Consider the following 22,112-nt stretch of genomic DNA (forward strand, 5'->3'; position numbering starts at 1 on the left):
GCAAAGTTTCAGTTGCCTTTCGTTTGAGACAAAGGCTTGTGTCAGCAGAGTGTCTATGGTGGGTCCCAAGAACGTTCTCCTTTGTGATGGGACGAGGTGAGACTTGTCGAAAATGACAGAGAGGCCCAGAGATTGGAAAAGAGACAGACATCGCTGAGTATGGGCGTTTGCGACTGTGAAAGAATTTGCCTTGATAAGGCAATCGTCTAAATAAGGAAAAATTTGAATTCCCTCCAGCCACCGGTGCGAAGACCTTGGTAAAGACACGGGGCGCGGAACGTAGTCCGAAAGGAAGGACTTTGAACTTGAAGTCCCTGCCAGCCACTCTGGCCCTCAAGAACTTTCTGTGTCTGGGGAGAATTGGCACATGAAAATAAGCGTCTTGGAGGTCGAGGGTGGTCATGTAATCCCCCGCAGTGAGGCGTTAAAGAATTTCTTGAAGAGTCAGCATCTAGAAGGATAACTTTTTTAGATATTTGTTGAGGGAGCGAAGATCTAAAATGGGGCGCCAATCTCCCGATTTCTTTTGTATTAGAAAAAATCTGGGATAGAAACCGGTTCCTCTTTGCAACTGAGGAACTACTTTGATCGCTCCTTTTCGTAACATCAAATTTATTTGGGAAAAAAGCTCTGTGAGGTGAGCTGGTCCTTTGGGAGGAGAATTCGGTGGAAGTTTTACAAACTCTAGAACATGGCCCCTGGCCACAATGTCCAAGACCTATTTGTCTGTTGTTATAGTTGACCAGTTTGAGTAAAAACGGGAGATTCTTCCTCCAACTTTTAAAGGGGTAAGCGGTAGAGCAGGTGGCAATTGTCACTGCTTCTTAGACGTATCAGGTCCGCGGTAGGAAGACTTTCTTCTGTTTTGTGAATAAGAGGTAGTTGGTTGTTTCCTGAAGGATTGTTGGCGCTGAGAAGAGTAACGTTGGTTACTCTGATAGGACTGGTATTGTCTTTGCTGATTATGGCCTCCTAGACCAGCGAAGGAGCCACAAAAAACGGTTTCCGAAATTGAAGAGTACCGAGAGATCTTGCTGTCTCGATATCCTTTTTAATGGCCTGGAGGGCCTCGTCAACATGCTGACCAAAAAGAGACTCGCCGTCAAAAGGCATATCAATTATTTTAGTCTGAACCTCCTGGCGAAATGATGTAGCTTTTAGCCAGCCCTGTCGCCGCAGGACTGCGGCACCTGCCAGTTGTCGAAAACCCATAGACGCAACATCTACAGCCGAATCAATCTCAGCCGAGATTTGTTCCCCCGCCTGAAGAATTTTGAGTGCCTCAGACTTAGAGGGCTCAGGCAACATGTAGATGTAGAGAGAAATGTCCGACCACATCTGTCTATCGTATCGGCCTAAGATAGCCAGTGAATTAGCTGCACGGACGGTCGTTGCTGCCATGGTCGAAACTTTCTTCGCAATAGTGTCCAGACGTCTCCCATCCCGATCAGGAGGAGCGGACAGCGGAAAAGAGGGATCCCGGGCTAGTCGCTGAGCTGCTTGGGCGATAACAGAATCTGCCTTTGGCTGACCTATCAGACATGCTGGCGAATTGTCTGGTGCCTTGTATTTCTTCTTGAGGCGGGGCAGGACCGCAGGAATAGAAGCAGGTGCTTTCATAACCTTTAGTCCTTCCTGCCAAATAAAGTCAATAATAGGAATAGAACGTATTTGTCTCCTCGGTTGATCTTTAAAATCGTAAAGGAAACAATCCTCCTTCTTTGTTTCCATAGGAAGGAGGAACCGTTGTGTTGCCCTCTCCAGGAGGAGATGAAAACCCCCTATGTCAACTGGAGGAGAGTCAACCGGAGCAGGAGTAGATGGAGATGGAGTTTGTATCTGGTAGTCGTCCCATTCCGTAAGGAGTGATCTGTCATCCAGTTCTCCTTCCTCCCTATCGTCATCTGTGGTGTGATGCGAAAGTACCGGAGAATGTGGTCTGGGTGACCTCAAGGCTGATGAAGATTGAGGAACAGGTGTAGGTGGTATAAAAGAAGCCGATTCAGATGGAGGGGAGCGGCGATAATAATCGTCCAACATGTATTGCAGATTATTTAGAAGAGCCAAAGGCATTTGGGCTGCAGGAATTGGATCTGGAGCTGAAGGAACAGTCTCCTGGCAGAAATCATCTTCTTGATCCACATCTTGATATTTAATGAAGAGCTCAGAAGGGCTCCTGGCAGTACGAAACCTATCAGCCTCATCCGATTCTTCATCATCTTCTCCATAATCCAGCAACTGCTCAGGTAACACAAGAGGAACCTTAGAAGGGGAGGTGTGAATTGGAGAGAGAACCTCCAAGGAAGATCCACGTCTTTGTAGCAAAGAAGGCGTTGCTGTCGATGGAGGCAACTGTGTAGACGGTGTCGTAGACGATGTTGTGGGCGTAGACTAAGACCAAACCTGAAGAGCCGTGCATGAAGACAGTTGTAGCGGCGACGGGGCAGAGGTCGAAGTGATCGTCGACGAGACAACCCTTGACGACGAGGCGGCCGTCGATGAGGCATCCGCCAACGAGGCAATCATCGACGAGACTTTTTTAATCTTCGAAGGAACATCAACAGTAGATCTCGCCTCCGTCGACGGGACTGGCTTCACGGAGACGGATACCAGTGTCGATGGCGATGATGCCGACGACATTATCATCTGCGGCGAGAAAGTAGCAGGCGACGTCGTCGTCGCGCCAACGATAGGCCTCGTCGACGAAGACATCGTCGTCCAGCTCGTCAACGAGGGACCCTGTTTCTGAGGTAAATCTCGGTCAGAAACTTGTTTTGAAGCCAGAGACTTTACAGTCTTTCTCGGGGGGCGTAGATGGAAGAGTTTTACTCTTAGAGGGTGGAGGAGCCTTTTTTGAAGTAGAAGGCAGCTCAGCACTCTTAGAAGTGTGCTGTTTTTTCGACACCTTAGCTCCAGGAGAAGATAAATCTGTGTCAGCTGTCCTCTTCCTAGAGGAAGTAGTCTTGACAGAGGCAATACTCTCAACTTCAGATAAGGGATTGTCCTGATCTTTAATCTTCTGTAGCCACAGAAGCAGACATCCCTCTCTGTCCCTCAGAGTCTTTTGTGGGAAAGTTCTGCAGATCTTGCAGTCTCTCACCTGGTGGTCAGGATAGAAGCAGTAAATGCACTTCTTGTTGGGATCTTCTGAAAACAGCCGGAGCTTCCCACAAGATTCACAAGGTCGAAAGAGAGATTTCTTTGAAGAAGACATCATAAAATGAAGAATTCCTGAAGAAACCAGAGAAATACTGAGCAGAGCTCAGGGAGACACCCTTCACACGACGTGCGGTAGAACATCTGAGAGCCTGAGCCTCTGGTGAGAACATTCTGGAGGATGCTGTCGCCTGATTGGCTGTAGTTTGGACTATAAATAATGACTTGGATGGGTCATGAAAGTGGAGGATTTTTTCCTTTTGACTTCTGGCTACTTAACTTCCTGGTTCTAGGTTACCTATGATATGGTTTCTATATGCATGTATATTGCTATTTTTATGTACCGTGGGACTCCCACTCCGACGACGGGGAATGATTCAGGCATGTGAATCTATGAAAGATACCCCAATACTGGAGAATCCTCAAAATACTGCTATTTCTATACTTTTTTTTTTTAAGGACATTCACTTTCTATCTGTTGAGATACATGATTTTAAAACTCTTCCGAATACCTATGGCTCTGTGTTTTGCAAGTAGAAAACATTACATCTTTACTCTCTTGGTGCGTCAAGGTTTTCTTTTCGTGATTAAAATGATCTACTTTAACACTCAAATTCACAAATGACTGATCACTAAATAATGACTCCCTTTCTTTCAGCCTTGACAAAGCCCAGTGGACGAAACGACTAAATCTACAGGAGGGCGTGGCCTGGCAAGATGGCCAAGTAGATGCTTCTACTGTCGCTTCCTTCAACTTGGATTAAATCTGGCAACTTCCTACAGTGCCTGCGCAGCGATTCCCCATAGATGGCTTGAGGGGAGCTGCTATCATCCTAGAGCCGGCCGCGAACTGCATCGTGAAGCCTAGAATGGGTGAGCTGCTCCAACAGGGGGCGGCCCGTGAACTACCTGCCACCATTTTCCCTGCTCCATTCTAAACTGAGAGAAAGGCTGGATCGCGACCGGCATCGAGACAAGTACTTGGGTACGGAGCAGGCAGATGGCATGAGAGCCCCCGCCAAGAAGAACGGCCCGGTGATTTATTTGACAGGACGACTTATCTGGGCTGCCTGTGGACCCCCTGAGAGGAGTGTGTCGGTAGGGAGACGCTGTGAGGACATAGCTGATCAGCGACAGAGGGCCTGCACTGGCGCCACGCTGACGGAGGCCCAACTTTCAAGGGAGACTCGGCCTGAAAAGAGGGGCAGATTCCCAGGAGATCTGCTGAGAACCAACAGGGGAAGGATACCCTTAATATGTCGAGCTTTGGTGACGTGGGCACTAACTCGAGCTTGGGGTGCCTTGCGAGATGGTGCCCCGCTGCTAGTGAGCAGGGCTCCTGGGCTTACAATGAACACGACTCGTGGCAGTGATGGCTGGCAGCTGGCCTGTGGTATGGAGGCTGGAAGTCCAGGACTTGAAAGGCGAGCAGGTGTCACTGGGTGATTCCTGCAGCCTTGAGAGGCAGAGACCCATGCAGGGGAGCCAAGCATTTCAATCGACTGGAGACACGCCAAAAGTGACCAGAGGGTCTTAAATACAAGATTAGAGGTGAGCGTTGAGGCCTTGTAGGAGCTGCCCGATAACTGGACTCTGATGCAAGGTGAGGCCTGGAACCTGAGGACTTGTCCCTGTGCCTGGAGACCACATAGAAAGTGAAACACCCGACCCGAATCAGCAATGGCACTTTGAAATTGGGCAGGGGCTCCATTGATTGTATTATCCTGGATACACCCCAGTGGGGGACCTGGGTGAGAAAGGAGCGGGTTGAGTTGCCAACTAAAATTACATCCTATGGGACTGCGGGAACTGTATTGGATCAGAGGCACCAGGGCATCCAGCTAACTCAGTGGCAACATAAACTAATCTGGATCACATCCGGTGGGGTCCTGGGACACCTGACTGCTCGAGCGCTATCAATGATGGTGAAGGGGAAAGGTAACCGGGACGCCCAAACCAACAAAATCCTAAACTATGCCCATCCCATCCCCATGGTCCCCGGAGCACAAGAGACGACCCTGAATGAGCATGCGGAGGGGATGCCGCAAGCAGCGGGCCAGGTGACCACTGCCGAAAAAATGGTAGACACCTTACAGGCAAAGGTCCATACCCTACGAGACACTGTCCTTGACCTCCAGAAGCGAGTGGTACCACTGGATGACTGAGCAGAGGACTCACATAGGAACAACCTATGCTTTGTAGGTGTTCCTGAGAAAGTGGAAGGGCATCCACCAAACTATTTCTCCAAGACTGGATTACCTCTGTACTGGCTCCGAAGAAGCTCTCCAAGTTTTTTACCATCGAGTAAGCACACTGAGCGCGTGTTCCTCCGCCTAAGACTGTGGTGCCCCCGAGAGCTATTATAGTCCAGCTTTTCAATTTCCGCGATGTCATTTTACAGGCTACCCGTACATGCGACCCTTGTTATTTGAGGGGCACCGTATCTCAATCTACCCAGGCTACACACGACGAGTACAGGGCCAGTGGAAAACTTTACTTGTGGTAAAATGGCATATCCAAGACCTAAATCTCAAGTACAGCCTCCTCTTCCCAGCCAAACTAAGGGTCAAAAGCAACGGAAAAACCTTGTTATTCTTCTCGGCAGCAGAGACAAGTGACTGGTTGGTCTCCTAGGGACTTCTGGGTGCGTGTCCTGTGCCCTTGTCTGAATCATTCCAGCCTTGATGGTCGGGCAGATTGGCCAAGAACTGGAAAAACCTGAATCACTGGCAATCCTGTGATAAGACTCAGAGCCCTGGAAGGATCAGAGTATGCCCTGATGGGGCGCTGTGGACCTCAGAAGCTGTGCCTGACTCTGGAGAATCGTCTCTGGCTCAGCTGGTGGACCGGAGCCTGAGCAGAGACACCACCAATTAAAGTGTGGAACACCCGATGGGGAATGGACATGCATACCTGGCCCAGATAAGTGAAACAATATCTGAGATGAGATGAGGGAAAGCCGAGACTGCCATATGGGGGGATTGCTTGCAAGAGGCGCTGTGTGAGGATGTTCCTTCGGATCATAGCTAAGTGAAATCGGTGGGGGGCTTAAACCCCCCCCCCCCCCCAGTGGCTGGCACCTGTACGGGAGGTTGGAGGTCTCGACCTCGCACCTGGCCAGATGGCCAACCACTAGCATAGCACAATGTTGGTGGAAACTTAAAACATGAGCTGTACTAAAAATGTGGGAACTTGGTGAACTGAAATGGGGAAACAAGAGTTTGTGGTTCCTTGTTATTCTCTGTTCGGGGTTTTGTGGGGTGATGGAGCGGCACCTGCACATTCTTACCTTGTCTATCTCAAGACTAGAGGGGGTGACGATACTGCCCAAGGAGGGGGGGCAGTTAGATTATAATACAATGTAACTGTTGTGGTATGGTTAGGGCTATTGACCCTACTTCCATGTCTAATGAAGGAGTCAGGAGTGATGCGTGGGTTCTAGGGGCCAAATGTGATGTTCAGTGAGGAGTGGCTGAGAAGAGGCAAAGAGTACATTATGTGTCCTATGACAGCACCCATAACAAAGCTGAGTACTTGGAATGCCCGCTGTAATATTGCATTTTAAAAATGCAGAAGGATGTTCATTTATCTGAAACGGCACAGGATAGCAGTGGCAGACTTACAGGAAACACACATTTGGGGGGACTCGCTGCCATGTCTAAAGATACTCTGGAAAGGGCAGCTTTACGCCACCTTATACTTTAGCTTTGTAAGAGGGGTCCTTATATGGGTGGCTGTTCTGTTTCAATATTTACACCATGTGGCGGACCTGAAGGGAGGTATGTTATTCTACATGGGAAGTTCAATTCAATTCAATTATAAACTTTTTTCGATATGTAAAAACAATATCACAAAAGTACACATATATTAAAAGGAAATATAGAATTATAAAATGCTGCTATGGCACGTAAAAACGTTAAAAACATATTCAAAAGAGTACAGTAGGCATAATTACAGTGATTTAACAGCCATCATGCAGTCATTTAAGTAAGAAGTACACAACAAACGTTGGATCTTATATCATCTAAGGTTGCATTGAAGCCCTCACTCTCACGAGCACTTTTAAATAAGAGGAAACAACAGCGATGGCTGGGGGATTGTCCAATGTTTTTAATTTGTAATAGGCCGCCCTACACGATCGTAGTCCCCATGATTTAAGTAAGGGTTTCAAATAGGTTACCCTCGGCATTTGGTAAGACCTACAAAACAAAATGCAATGGATGTTAGATTGTGTTGACAGACCATCGCAAGGGCATTTCTCCAGATCTCTGGACCAACAATTTTGATTGGGGAATGTTAGTAGTCTGAAGAAAGTATCAGTACGAAAACGAGTTACGAGCATACGGGTAAAAGGAGATGGTATTAACAGTAGATACTGCTGGGTCTCTTGTGTTATGGTAGAATGTTGGTGGTCAACTACCGTGCTCTTATGTTTTTCAGATAACCAGCGTCGGCTAGTCAGATGGCTTAAGACTAGTCGTTTTAGTGTAACTCTAGGGATTTTATTCAGAGTTGAAGGATCTGAAAAAAATTCAGGATGCCCTAGGTCAGATGACAGGTTTCTTACGTATTTCAGCAACTTGATGTTGTCAGCCTCATTCAGCCTAAGGCAGTCTGTAATGATTTCCCTGTTTAGGTTGGTCTCTTGGTTGGTCCAGACTTTATGCCAAAGGATAATGGGGGAAGAATTTATGGTGTCCGTGATATGTGTAAGACCGAGTTCAATATGTACCACGAATGTAGATGTACCACGTGGGACAGCCAAGAGGTAGCGTAAAAAAAGAGTTCTCAGAGCGTTGTATATGGTCAACGGGCTCAATTCCCCAAATCCCAGATCCATAAGTGCCAGTCGAAGTGCATTTGGCCTTGTAGATCTGTAATAAGGGGTTAATCGGACGTCCCCCTAACTTTTTTGAGAAGTTAGTCAACGCACCTATAGCTTTAGAGAATGCGATTCCGTTAGCTTGGGCAGCAGCCCGCCAGGAGCCCCTCTTATCGAAGATAATGCCCAGATATGGGAACCTATCAGTGCTTTCCAACTTTCTACCGTTTAAAAGAATGGAGCATTGTTTCTTTCCGATCCCCAAGCCACAGGACATGGTGAAGGTTTTGGAGGCGTTGACAGTTAATCCTCTTTGTGACATAAAGTCGGTGAATTCTCCTACTGCCCTTTGTAGCCCCATACGAGTCTGTGACATTATTGCTGCGTCGTCCGCGTAAAGAAGTATCGGTATTGGTTTCCCGTTTATAGTGGGGTAGTTGTGGTAAGTTCTATTGAGATGGTGACCAACAGAGTTTATATAGAGTGTAAAAAGTAAGGGGGCTAATATACATCCCTGTCTTACACCTCTCCTAATATAAAACTTGTCAGAACATTCTCCACATCTGCCATATCTAACACGGGCTGAAGCTCCCCTGTAAAGTTCTTTGATAAATGAGAGGATAGGGGGCTCTAGGCCAATCTCTACAAGAGATTCCCAGAGCAGCTCATGATCAACGCAGTCGAATGCAGAGCTGAGATCTACGAAAGTCACAAAGAGATTTCCCTTTTTTGCCTGGGTGTATTTGGCAATTATAAGGGCCAAGTTCAAGCCTTGTTCAATAGTGCCTTTACCCTGTCTAAAGCCATATTGTAGGTTGGAAATTATATTTCGCTCATTTATCCAGTCCTGGATTCTATTTAAGATGATTCTCCCTGCGACTTTCATCAGGGAGTCGAGCAGCGAAATTGGGCGGTAGTTGGAGGGATTATTCCCGTCGCCTTTTAAAAAAAAAATCGGCACTACGACCGCCTCAGGCAAGGTAGGAATGAAGCCTGTGACATTCAGGGAATTTAGGGCGTTGGTGAGCAAAGAGGCCCACAGGTCCGGGTGTGATTTAAATAAGTCTATTGGTACGCAGTCCGGGCCCGGAGCCTTCTCAGAAGGGCTTTCCTTCAGTGCCACAAGTACCTCTTCGCATTCAAAAAAGATGTCCAGAGGAAAAAGACTAGAAGTATTTGACTCTGGCTGGGGATTGAGATGACTTTCCAATACACCCGCTGGTTCTTTGGGGTCTGATATATTATATAAGGTGCCAAAGTGTCTGACCTAGGTTTCGGCAGGTATGGCTAGATCAATCTTTGGGTGCTGGGTACACTGCAAGAAAGGGGCATTTACTGCCTTCCAGAAGGCTGTATTGTCCCCTTTGCTAGAAGCTTCCTGTAAAGCTAGCCAGGCCTCTGATTTCAACTGGTTTTTCCTAGCCAGTTAGATGGGCAAGAAATCTCTATTATGAATGTGTATGCTCATAATGCTACTTTTTAAATATTGGCAGGAGACGTTAATTGTCTCTTTAATGGCTCACTGGACTGTGAGCCCCCAGCCCCCCCGAGGCCAAACCAAACCCTGCTTGACTGGGACACTGCAAGATATTCTAGAAGGCAAGCATTTATGTGATATATGGCAGGACCATCACCCAATGAAACGTTTGCTCGCTTGTCACTCCCCAGCAACTGGAACTTTTGGTCGCATAGACAATTGGTTTCTCTCAGTTGAGATAACGTCAAAGGTGGAAGGGATAACCTATCTACCTAGGTACCTCTTTGATCACTCACCAGTATTGTGTAGCCTTGAGCGGGCCAGGATCGCTCGGCTATACCCCTCTGGCACCAGAGGTGGTGGGAATCATATCGCCCAACGCCCGAACCATGATGATTTTTATGGTGGGCAAGAAGATTTTATGTCTATTTTGTCTGACGGACAAGTAGACATTAAATCACGTAAATAATATTGGAGCTGTGGGCACCGAGAGGCTCACAATCAATCAGAAATGGGTAATAGAAACTCAGAGAACCTTTGGAGGCTTCTAATCCACGTGAGCACCGACCGCGCTCCCCCCAACCCCTGCAACGCCATCAAATTACCAGGCACAGGAAAAATGTATGCCCCAACCCCTTAAAACATGGAACAAGCACTGTCAGCAGCTCAACATCGAAACACGTGAATTAACATTGGCCTTTGGCTGCACCTCTCTACCCGCCACCACTGAGGAATGGAGTAGGTGGCTATCACCGAGGAATGGCGTAAGTGCCTGCGGTGCCAGAAGGCCACCCGTGCAATGGGCCGAGATGCCTGAGGTACCAGCTCCTGCAGGGGAGCGTCCTCTCGCCGTCACTTCTACTAATCTGTATTTTGTAGAGAGCACGAAGAAGGAGGCGTGCAAGAGACGTGGCAGGGCACAGAGCTGGCTAAGGCTGTCGGAGGGAAGCGGTGAGAATCAGAGGCCTGGGATTGTGACAATGTTAATTGTGAGGCTGCATGTGCCTGAGGCATGGGGGTTGTCTAGTGTGAGCCTGCTTGGGTGTGTTACATGGGTCTGTTCTGCCGTAGGCGTATGTGTGCCACCCGTCAGTGTGGGACACTTTGTGTGTCACTTGTTTGTTTGTGAACTGTGACTCCAAATGTCCGGCATTTATAGAGCGCGACATAGACGCATTTGGCCTGTTTCTAAGTGCTCATGGTTTTCAGGAGACACTGGGAGGTCAACTTATCTTGTCGGGGTCACAAATCATCTATAAGGAAATCCACAATTAAACTGAGGTTTTTTTGGGAAACAGAGCTCTAGGCGATATTGATTTAATGCCTGTGCATTTCCCAAGGTCATGAAATATAGGGACTCTCAATGACCCAGGAAAGCTGCACATAAACGTGCAGGAAAATCTCGCTTCAAAGCAACGCACGTCCAGCATTCACTTGTAAGAGGCTGGGAAGGGGGTGGGGCAGGAGGGGGATTTTCATTCCCTGTCTTTTCTTGTCTGGTCAGCTGCTTATGTCACTCTGTGTGGCCCTTTGCTCAGCGATCTGGCCCCCTGAGCACCGTCTACAGCGCTGAATGGTCATAAAGGATATACAACAAGCTCCATGGTGTGCTGCCAGCACAAAAGCCAATTTTCACAGGGGCTACACTTCCCAGCTGTCTCTCTGACACTGAGGCTGAAGCAGCCAGGCCATGCATTGCAGTTTCACTTAAACTGCCTGCCTCCGATAAACTACTGCATCAGAAACGGACAGGTATCCGGAATGCAGGTGCAGAGGCAGGGCCACTGTATTTATTTAGTGCTGCAGCCGAGTACTGGGCCATCAACACCAAAGCTTCTGCGCCAATTAAAACAAATATGCAGTTGATGCGCACATGTGCAAGGATCTTTCTGCCAGTTCCTAAGGACTTTGCCTTCCTCTCAACGGAAAAGAAAAATGCTGGGCTCTGACCCTGGATCCCTTCAACATTAGAATGTAGTAGCCAATTAAGAGCTGGGCTTGTTGTGGGATGGAAAGAGTCATTCTAAGGTGTGAGGGAGAACACTACATACCTGTGAGATAGCACAGCCTGTGAGCGCACCTGCTGCATAAATCGTGTGCTATGCATCTCTTAAGTGTAGGTCGAAGTACCTGGCACACCCCATCACTTATCGTTTAGGATGCAGAATAGAGCACCTACAGGAATGGCAATACAGGGTGCACGAGCAAGAAAAATAGCTCAGTGAGTTCACATACCTACTGCCACCATAACTGTAAATGCTTAGTTCACCCGTACTCTAGCATGGTGCTCCAACATTCCAAATGTCTTTTTTCTCTGCCTCGCCCAGAAATGCGAGACGAGTTCTGGTTGCAGTAGCAATCAGGCTAAAAGCTCACTCTCAGAGTGCGCCTTGCAGCTATTAAGATTTAACTGGTTCCATAATTGCTACAGATCTATATTTTAGCAACCCACCCCTAAACCACTTCTAGCTAAACATGTGTGAAGAAAAAGTAGCATATATTTGTGTCTCATTGTGTACATTTAACTGGAATGAAGGGTGGGGGCGACTACTGGAGGGTCTTTGGGCCTGCAGCCACCAGAGTGGGTGCTGTATACATTGCTATATTTTATTGTTATTAATTTGAGTGTTTACTTTATTTGCTGTCAGTGCAAGGTGTGCGTTTCTATTATATTTGTCTGAAGTGGTGGGGAGGTTCATGTTGAGAGGAGTTGTAGATTTTCCTTAATTGCTATGGTATCAAATGCACTATACATGGAGGGGTCTTGTGTATTTTAAGACCTTTCCATTTATGTGGCTAGGGCTAGGATGCGATGGGCTTGTGACATGTTGGCATTTGTGCAGTGTGTTGGTTCGTGCTCTGCTTATGGTTTTCGTGTACTTACCGCTCCCTTCCTCCAACAACCTTTTCTGGTCCTTCAGGGAAATACTAGACATGAGGCTGCAGAATAGGTTAGATGATAGTCACAGAGCACAATGACTAAGAAAGAACATGAAAATGAGTATTGGCACTTTTGGACATTTGTTCAGCTAAATAGCTAATATTTGATTTAGACATCCTGGTAGCTGATGCATAAATAAACGTAATTCGTCAGATAGCCTCTGACTATCCATCATGCCATGAAAGTGTTTCCAACTCTACTGTGATTGAGCCCGGGTGTCCTTGCTAGATGTGACATGGAATGCTGAGTCCTTCCAATTACTCACTACCCCTCCATCTCAATGATCCTGATACCTTCACATCTAGATTGACAGTTTCTTCAACTTGGTTCTCCTTCCCTTTACTGTGAAAATGGAATGAAGTTTTATTTGCTGCTGTGTGAGAGTGTGTGAGTGCTACATATACTACATATCTTTTATTCTGAGTGAGAAACTCCCATATCTACCGAAGAGTTGCATCTCTTCATGTCAGTGAACCTTGTGCTGCTGCTGCCATTACTGCACCTGTACTGTGCAAGAGAAACTTGTACTGATACTGCCAGCTTTGTATATGATGTTTGTTACTCCAGCTCTCAGGAGTGTAAAAGGGGAAATTGATTAAACTTCCCCATTAAAAGTATAGAAACCCTGACAAGAATTGTGGACGCTGTCTCAGTGAACCACAGTACCTCTGCTACGTGATTTTGCTGCCCCATGAAGAGTTGATAAGCTCGGCCAAGAAGTGCAGTTATTCCCATCCACACATGTTTATCAGAACATCTCTTGCGTATTTTTGAAGCTGGAGAGCTACGAGTTGGCCCTACGAAGGAGAAAACCCTTCTGTCCAACAGGTTCATATTAGGACACAGTCTGCCCCAAAGACACAGCAAGAAATGTAGTCAATTACCAGTCTGCACTCTGCCTGGAGCGTCCCTTGACCTTGTTGAGTAGGTCAATCCCCCCCCCACACAGCACCGCCTGTGCGTCCTGTCCCTGCCCCAGCTGCCGCTGCTGAGGTAAGTTGAGGCCCTCCTGCGGCCAGTGGTAGGCCTTAGGTCTGTTCTATTGTGCATTGTACTGCCCGTATCGTTTTCTCTTTTGCAGTCTGTGACTGCTGTTGTCTGTCTTTCCCCTGTGCCTTTATTTTCTCCTGTACCCTTTTCCTTTTGTTCCCATCGTCACCCCCGTGATCTGTGCCCGTTTTTCCTTCTGTGACCCCGTGATCTGTGCCCTCGTTTTCCTTCTGTGCCCCCTTAATCTGTGCCTGTTTTTCCTTCTGTGGCCCCCGTAATCTGTGCCCGTTTTGCCTTCTGTGACCCCCGTGATCTGTGCCCTCTTCTTCCTTCTGTGCCCCCGTGATCTGTGCCCGTTTTTCCTTCTGTGACCCCGTGATCTGTGCCCTCTTTTTCCTTCTGTGCCCCTGTAATCTGTGCCCGTTTTTCCTTCTGTGACCCCCGTAATCTGTGCCCGTTTTGCCTTCTGTGACCCCCATGATCTGTGCCCTCTTCTTCCTTCTGTGCCCCCGTGATCTGTGCCCGTTTTTACTTCTGTGACCCCCGTGTTCTGTGCCCTCTTTTTCCTTCTGTGACCCCGTGATCTGTGCCCCCTTTTTCCTTCTGAGCCCCCGTGATCTATGCCCGTTTTTCCTTCTGTGACCCCCGTAATCTGTGCCCTCTTTTTCCCTCTGTGCCCCCGTGATCTGTGCCCGTTTTTCCTTCTGTGACCCCCATGATTCTGTGCCGTTGCCCTCTGTGCCGTCCACCGCTCCTGTTCCCGCTGCTGCGTCCCCGCCCCCCTGACTGTCCATTCGCTGCCCCTACATCCCGCCTCCAAGCTGCTCCTCCCTTCCACCTCCCCATAAATGGCGGCCTAAGGCAAGCCCGTCTGCGCCGGTCCGTGCCTGGACCGCGCCCAGCGCCAGGACCCCTGGCCCCCGCGAACGCCACGATGCCCGCCTCTGCTACGACTCCAGCACCCTCCACACACTCAACCCCGGACAATCACCCACCTGCTGCCTGGCCGCCCCAAAGCGCACCCAAGGACCCTTCTCCTGCCGGAACTGCAACTTCACCAGCATCCGGCCCGCCAACCCACCTACCAAAGAACCCAACCACCTCAGATGCATCCTTCTCAACACCCACTCCGCACGCAAACACGCCGTGGAACTCTGGGACCTACTGGACTCCAACACCGCAGACATTGCCTTCCTGACGGAAACCTGGCTGAACCCCTCCTCGGCACCCATCACCACCATAGCCATCCCGGAAGACTACAAGACCACCCGCAGGGACCGCACCAATGGAGTAGGAATCGTCATCGTCCACAGGAACTCTCTCAAAGTCTCAACCAACACCGACGACACCCTCAGCACCGCCGAACACCTGCACTTCCAGATCCACACCGATCCCAACACCACCCTCAGAGGAACCCTCATCTACAGATCCCCCGGACCACGAGCACAGTTCAGCGACTCCATCACCGACATCGTCAGCACACACGCCCTCGCCTCCACGGACTACATCCTCCTCGGGGACCTGAACTTCCACCTCGAGAACAACAACGACGACACCAACTCCTCCACCCTGATCGCCAACCTCGCCAACCTCAGACTCAGACAACTCGTCATTACACCCACCCACTCCGCCGGCCACACGTTTGACCCCATCTTCTCCGCAAGCTCCCACGTCTCCTTCAACCACACCACCGAGCTCCACTGGACCGATCACCACTGCATCCACTTAATCTTCCGGAAACCCACCATGCACCACCGCACCCAACAGATGCCGCGCCGCTGCTGGAGCAAAGTCACCGAAGACCAGCTTTCCACCACCCTCGCCCGGAGCCCACCCGCAGATCCGACCGACCCCGACACTGTCGCTCGCAACCTCAGACAGTGGATCAACGACTGCACCAACACCCTCGCCCCGCTCAAGAAGCCCTCCAACACCCACACCAGCAAGCAAGCCAGCTGGTTCACCAAAGACCTCCAGGCCTGCAAGCGAACCTGCCGAAAACTCGAAAAAAACTGGATCCGTGAACGAACACCGGAAAGCTACACAGCCCACAAGAACGCCACCTGCAGACCACCACCACCTCATCAGATCCGCCAGAAGGACCTCCTTCAAAGATCGCCTATACATCAATGCACACAACAGCAAAGAGCTCTTCAAAATCGTGAACGAACTCTCCAACCCCAGCTCCAACACCAACGACATCCCACCTTCACAAGACTTGTGCGACTCGCTGGCCACCTTCTTCCATCGCAAGATCGCAGACAGCTTCAATGCCGTCACCACCCCGGCAACCACTGAGACCCCCGCTCCCACGACCACCACCCGCACCAACCGCCTGATCGCCTGGACCAACATCAACAACGACGACACCATGAAGATCATGAACACCGTCCACTCCGGAAGACCCCTGCCCACACCACATCTTCAACAAAGCCAGCAGCACCATCGCACCCCATCTCCGGAAAACCATCAACATCTCCTTTGAGACAGCGACCTTCCCAGAGAGCTGGAAGCACACCGAGATCAACACCTTACTCAAGAAACCCAAGGCGGACCCCAAGGACCACAAGAACTTCCGACCCATCTCCCTGCTCCCGTTCCCGGCGAAGATCATCGAAAAGGCCGTCAACAAACAACTCACCAGCTTCTTCGAAGAGAACAGCATCCTGGACCCGTCCCAGTCCAGGTTCCGCAGCAACCACAGCACCGAAACTGCCCTCATCGCCGCCACCGATGACATCAGGACCCTGCTAGACAACGGAGAAACCGTGGCCCTCATCCTCCTGGACCCGTCAGCCGCCTTCGACACGGTCTGCCACTGCACACTATTTATTTATGCAATTTATAAAGCGCGCAAATACCCGTGGGTGTCTCGGCGCTGAGGACTGTAACCAGGGAGGTAAACACGACAGTTTATTGATTAAAGAGCCAAGTCTTTAGTTGCTTCCTGAAGGTAAGATGGGAAGGGCTGGTCTTTATGTGGGGGGGAGCTTGTTCCAGAGTTTAGTGGTGGCGACCAGAAAGGATCTGTCGCCCCAAGATGCTTTTTTTGTACAGGGGACGACGAGAAGATTAGCTGTGGAGGAACGTAATAGTCTGGGGGGGTTGTATGGGCAAAGTGATTGCCTGAGGAAGTTGGGTCCGATGGAATGAATAGCTTTATAAGCGAGGCAAAGAGCCTTGAACTTGGTTCTGCTTCTGACAGGGAGCCAGTGGAGTTGACGGACCATGTCAGAGATAGGTTTAAATTTGGGAGTGCCTGTCAAAAGCCTAGCCGCTGCGTTTCGTACCAGTTGGAGTTTGTTAAGATCTCTTTCTTGGGCATTAATAAGTAAGCTATTGCAATAGTCTACTTTGGATAGGACTAGTGTGCTGATTAGGGTCTTAGCGGTTGTGGTTGGAAGGTATGGGAGAAGTTTCTTTATGATTTTGATGGTGTAGAAGGCTGAGGAAACTACAGCATTTGCGTGGTGCATAAACGACAACTTGGTGTCGAAGATGACTCCGAGATTTCTCACTTTTGTGACTGGTGACGGAGGTGATCCTAAGTCTGCTGGCCACCAGAGAGGGGACCAGGAGGGTGAAAGATTGCCAAAGATCATCACCTCCGTCTTGCTGAAATTCAGTTTGAGGCAGTTATTTGCCATCCAAGAGCTTATGGCAAGCATTTCCTGCTGGAAGTTGGCTGCCACTTTAGCTCTGTCGTTGTGTACCGCCAGCACAAGTTGGGTATCATCGGCGTAGGATGTTAGGCCCAGGTTATGGGATTTAATGACCCTCGCCAGGTCCGACACATAAATATTGAACAAGGTCGGGCTTAGTGAGGATCCCTGAGGCACACCGCAACGGAGGGTGAAAGGCAGGGAGGTGAAATTGTCAAGCCTGACTGATTGTGATCGGTCGGCTAGGTATGATGCGAGGAGGGCCCTGGCCATATGAGAAATGCCCAAGGCAGCGACACGGTCGATCAAGGTGGCATGGTCGACCGTGTTGAATGCCGCAGAAAGATCAAGCAGGACGATAACCGTAGCTCCTCCTGCATCAAGAATCTTTTTTATTTCGTTGGATGCTATAATGAGGGCTGTTTCCGTGCCGTGTACCTTTCTGAGGCCAAACTGGGTGTCATCTAGTAAGTGATTTTCATCGATGAAGTGTGGTAATTGGGTGTTCATAACTTTCTCTGCGATTTTTGACGGTAGAGGCAGACATGCGATAGATCTATAGCTAGTTGTATCAGCTGGGTCGAGGGTGATCTTATTAATCAGGGGATTAATGACAGTCTTTTTCCAAATGGAGGGGTAAACGCCAGTTTTGAACATATTTGAATATGTTGGCTAAATTGGAGCCTAAGATGTCAGGGATTAGTTTAAGGGTGGCCGGGGGGCATGGATCGTCTGGTGATCCTGATTTAATTGAGGAGAGGAGATGAGAGATGTGATCAGGGGAGATTTGATTAAATTCCTCAAAGGAGGGGGGGTGAGGTGTGTTAATGGGGATAGCTTCCAGAGGGACGGGGGCCCTGTTGGTTGGCTGGTTTCTACTGTGTTTGCATTGGATGAGTTGTTTGATGTAAAATTGTCGTAAATGGTAGTGACTTTCTCTTGGAAGTATAGAGCCAACGTGTTGCAGAGTGTCTGGGAGGCGGTAATGGGAGGGGTTGCTCCTTGTCCTGATAGCTTGGAGACTACCTGAAACAGTTGCTTGACAGTCTTGTGCGGATTCGATTTGATTACGGTAGAAATTGCTTTTTGCCGTGATCAGAAGGTGTTTGCAGGTGGCTAGTGTCGGTTTGTAAAGTATTTTTTTGGTAGGATCATAATTTAAACGCCAGCGACGTTCTTGATGCCTGCATTTTTGTTTCTCGCGCCTAAGGGTTTCACTGAACCAGGGGGCGGAGACAGTATTCCTGTAATTAGACCTTTGTTTGGTGGGGACCGCTAAAATGACCGCATTATTAATCCAATGCATGGCAGCTAGATCGGGGTCGTCGCGTGGAAGGTCAGGCTGAGAGGCGAGTAAAGATGAGTGAAACTCGAGGGGGGTCAATGTTGCTCCAAGCTTTGAACTGTGTGGCTGGTGTGGAGTTGGAATGTGGTGGGGGGCTGGTTTTAGTTTGAATATCAAAAAGGACTGCATGATGGTCAGTCCATGGCAAAGGGAGGATATTTCCTAGGGCAAGGTGCTGATGTTTTTTTTAAAATGTATTTATTGAATTTTCAAATAAGGCATAAATTCTACAATACAGGATCATTGAAGACAGAGGAAACATAACTCCTACAACATCCTCCCTACCCTCCCCCCCCCCCCCCATCCCTCCCTGGTGGAACAGCAGCATAGAGACAGGACACTGTGGACAGCAAATCTGCATTTGATAGCATAAACCAAGAAAGAGTCAGCATTCGGCGGAGCCCATCTCACATAGCTGTGTGCCTATTGGCCAAAGGCCCACCCCCATTCTAATGCAGCTATGGGAGACAACTGAGGGGCTCTCAATAGGTCAGGATGGGACATCAGATACTCCGTCAAGGTGGCCCAAAAATCTCTCGGACGAGAGGATTCCGGTAGTTCCTCCTCATAAGTCTGTAGTTGAGTTTTACAGAACACCAGGTCCCGGAGCCACTTCTTTACCGTGGGCGACGTTTTTACCCCCACAGCATTGCGCCACCGCCCTTTTAGCAAACAGAGTGGCAACAGCAACAAGTCTCCTATTGCAGGGCTTAAAACACTTGACATACCCCAGCAAACAAATCACAGGAGAGCAATCCACAGGATCCAGCACAACATCAGACAGAATGGCCACCACTGCCAACCAGAAAGCAAATACACTCCCACACAGCCAGGCAACATGAAGAAAGTCCGCACCCTCTGCACCACATCTCACACAATTAGAAGTTTCCTTGAGACCATATGTGTATAGCTGCAAAGGGGAATAATATACCTGGTGCAGGAACTTAAAGTGTATAATTCGGAGAATACAATTGGCCGTAAGTTGGCTAGTGAGCCAGCAACACGCGGTCCAGACCCCCGGCGCGACAGGAGCACCCAGCGCCGCCTGCCAACGCGAGCAGGAGGGGTGTACCCCAATATCACGCTCACGCTGAGAGGCATTATAGAGTCGAGGAACTAATTTCTTTCGGCTCGCTCCCGTCAGCAGCACCTGCAGAGCGCTCTAAGTGGTAGGTTCAGCGGGGTAACTCGGGTACGCCGCCCGGATAGCCTGGCGAACCCGAACATATGTGAAGTTAAACATAAAGCCCCGCTCAGAGCCACTCTGCGCCTCCCCTAACGTTTTAAATCTACCCTTCACATATAAATCACCCATCTGGTGTATGCCAGCCGCAGCCAATTCTCGCCGGGCAGATGCCTCCCGAGCCGCCGAGATATCGGGGTGGGAGAGTAACGGCAATGAGGGTGCATACAGATAAGGGAGTTGAGCTCTTGTCGCAAGCATGCGCCAGGCCCATACCGTGCACTGCGTAGGGTTGATCTCGGTCCGTGGGCCACCCGACCCCCCTGAAAGTGTCTCCGCCTGCAGCGGCACAGGCAGCACCGCGTCCGCCTCTATAGCCACATGTGGCTGATACCGCGGAGGGAAATGCCACTAATGCACGAACTGCTCCTGGGCGCACAAATAGTAAAGGCGAAGATCAGGTGCCTCAAAGCCTCCTCGTTCGAAGGGCTGCACCAACAAATCCCATCGACACCTTGGCTTCCTACCTCCCCACACAAAAGTAAGCAACACAGACTTGAGGGTGCGGAAAAACGCAACGTTCAGCTTGATAGGGATGGTAATAAAGAAGTACAGCAGTTTAGGCAGAAAGACCATTTTTATCACCGCAATCCTGTCCGCCAGGGAGAGGGGCAGGTGGGTCAATCTTGCAACCTGCTCAGTGATGCGAGACACCGTACGGCCGTAGTTTTCAGAGATCACGATGGCAGGATCCCTGTGCACCCAACACCCAGATACTTCACTGAGTCAGTGGTCCACATCAGTGGAAAATCCAACTCCACCTCTTTGGTGAACGCGGTTAGGGGAAACACCACCGACTTAGACCAATTGATCCCCAGGCCAGAGAAGCACTCAAATTGGACATATTCCCGGAGTAGCCCAGATAGGTGGACCTCTGGCTCTCTCACGAGACTATCAAAGGCCGTTGTCGAAACCGCAGTGCAGCTGCGGCGTGTCTCTGCCGCAGTTTGCATGCGAGGGGCTCCAGCGCCAAGGCAAAAAGCATAGGTGACAGCGGGCAGCCCTGCCTCGTGCTCCCTCCGATAGGAAAAATGAAGACACCCACCCATTTACTCGAACCCTGGCGATGGGCACCTTGTACAGTACCCGGAGCCACTTCAGAAAGAAAGGGGGGGGGGGGAGGGGGGGGGTCGGCCATTCTTTCCAGCACAGTAAACATAAATGACCACTGTAATGAATCGAAGGCCTTGGCCGCATCGAGTAGTACGGCCGCCGCCTGAAAGTCGGGCTCAAAGTAGTGCAAGGTGGAGAAGAGTGTACGCAGATTATGAGTAGTGGATCACTCCGCCACGAACCCCGATTGGTCCGGCAGCACCAACAGGGGAATCAAAGGTTGCATTCTGGTGGTAATTATTTTTGCTAGGACCTTTGCATCTATGTTAATCATAGATAACGGGCGGTATGACCCACACTGATTGGATGGCTTATCCGGCTTTAGGAGTGTGACCAGTAGGGCCTCTCGGAGAGAAGGGGGCAGCTGCCCAGTTTTATAGGCTTCCGTATAAACCTCCAAAAGCCGCGGGCGAGGTCTGCCACATAAGTCTTATAAAATTCACTGAACAGCCCGTCCGGACCCGCAGCCCTACAGGTCGGCAGTGACAGGATTGCATCCCGCACATCCGCTACATCGAAGGGCTGCACCAGATACTCCCGCTGTCGCACGGAGAGCCACCCAAGCGCCACATCATCAAGGTACTCGTGTATCGCCACCGGCGGCGGGGTCTCTTTGGCAGCATAGAGGAGAGTATAATATTGTAGCATGACGTCGCAGAGCTCAGCAGTCGAGTGATGGACAACCCCGGTTTCATCAATAAGTTCTGTTATTTGCTCCTGGTGCCTCGGCTCCGACAATTTCTGCACCAGTGATCGGCCAGGGCAACCTCCCTCCCCATAATATCGCGCTACTCTACGCCGAGAGCAATGCAGCAACTCCTGGTCAACAGTCTGGTTATGCTCCGTGACCAGTTCCCGTATGGTGGCCAGTTTAGCAGGGGCTGGGTCAGCGTTGTATTCCCGCTCCATTGCGGAGATATCAGATGCCAGTCTCTTAATTCGTCGACGGATGTCCCGCAAAACCCCAGACTGGGCACAGATGCAAGCCCCCTGCACAGTCACCTTGAACGCCTCCCAGAGCATCCCTGCGCTGTCCACCATCCCCTCAGTCTCCCGAAAGAAATTTTTATGACCTCCGCTATTTGAAAACAGAGTCCGTGAGTTCTGAGGCCTGCAGCCGCCAGGCAAACGGAGGAGTCCGGTGCATAGGCATCTGCAATGTCAATAGAACCGGAGAGTGATCCGAGAGAGTACGGGCCTCATGCGACACCGCCGCCGTCGAAGCGCAAACAGACTCCGAGACCAGCCAGAAGTCTATACGGGAGCACGAGCCATGCACAGAGGAAGCAAAAGTGCTCTGGCAGTCCGTGAGGTGACGAGTCATACAGATGTCCAGTGTCTAAAAGCCCCAATAGAACCTCCG

The 22,112-nt window shown here is 49.8% G+C and overlaps 1 protein-coding gene across 3 annotated transcripts in view; it reads right to left on the reverse strand.

The window, feature by feature from the left end:
• Positions 1-22,112, reverse strand: part of ZNF76 (zinc finger protein 76) — a 267,736-nt gene that overhangs the window by 114,360 nt on the left and 131,264 nt on the right. The gene's annotated exons all lie outside the window — the stretch shown is intronic.

The sequence above is a fragment of the Triturus cristatus genome, chromosome 1_1 (assembly GCF_964204655.1).
Source record: "Triturus cristatus chromosome 1_1, aTriCri1.1, whole genome shotgun sequence".
NCBI lineage: Eukaryota > Metazoa > Chordata > Amphibia > Caudata > Salamandridae > Triturus > Triturus cristatus.